The sequence below is a fragment of the Silene latifolia genome, chromosome X (assembly GCF_048544455.1).
Source record: "Silene latifolia isolate original U9 population chromosome X, ASM4854445v1, whole genome shotgun sequence".
Lineage (NCBI taxonomy): Eukaryota > Viridiplantae > Streptophyta > Magnoliopsida > Caryophyllales > Caryophyllaceae > Silene > Silene latifolia.
Window position 1 is genome coordinate 46,766,603 of NC_133537.1, and position 667 is coordinate 46,767,269.

At 45.4% G+C, this 667-nt stretch overlaps 1 non-coding gene across 1 annotated transcript; it reads right to left on the bottom strand.

The window, feature by feature from the left end:
• Nucleotides 1–338: 338 nt before the first annotated feature.
• On the bottom strand, nt 339–445 carry LOC141624566 (small nucleolar RNA R71). Its single transcript, XR_012534372.1, has one exon. It is a non-coding gene; the product is annotated as a small nucleolar RNA R71 (small nucleolar RNA).
• Between the last annotated feature and the right edge of the window lie 222 nt (nt 446–667).

The window sequence follows — 667 nt, forward strand, 5'->3', positions numbered from 1 at the left end:
TAGCGATGCTTCCGGCCGGTATCACAACCACTCAAATCACCGCGCCGGAATCCAAGATCAAACCGGCTTTCATTAGCCTTGTGGAGAGGAAGCAATTTGGGGGAAATCCTTTGGAGGATCCCAATTTTCATGTGCAAAACTTTTGTGACTATTGCTCCATGATCCGTCAAACGGGCATCACTCAAGCCCAAATAAGGGAAATACTTTTCCCTTTCTCTTTGAAGGACAAGGCCAAGCTTTGGATCAATAGCCTTGACCGCACCGCTATGGGAATCACCAGTTGGGAGACTTTGGCTCTAGCCTTCTATCAAAAGTTTTTTCCACCGGAGAAAACTCAAACTTTGAGGAGCCAAATTACCGGATTTCGTCAACAAGCTCTTGAGAGCTTATATGAGGCTTGGGAGAGGTACAAAGAGCTTCAAAGACAATGCCCACATCATGGGCTAGATGATTGGTTTCTAGCAATAACATTCTACAATGGATGTTGTGCCGAGTCCCGAAGGATTCTTGATTCCACCAACAATGGGCGGTTTGATCAAATTGACACCGACCTTGCTCATGACAATATCGAATCTATGGCGGTCCATGATGCACAATATGTCAATTACCGAGTTGTGCCATCCAAAGGTAAAGAAGAATCCTCCAACAACTCCGTTTTGCTAGCTCA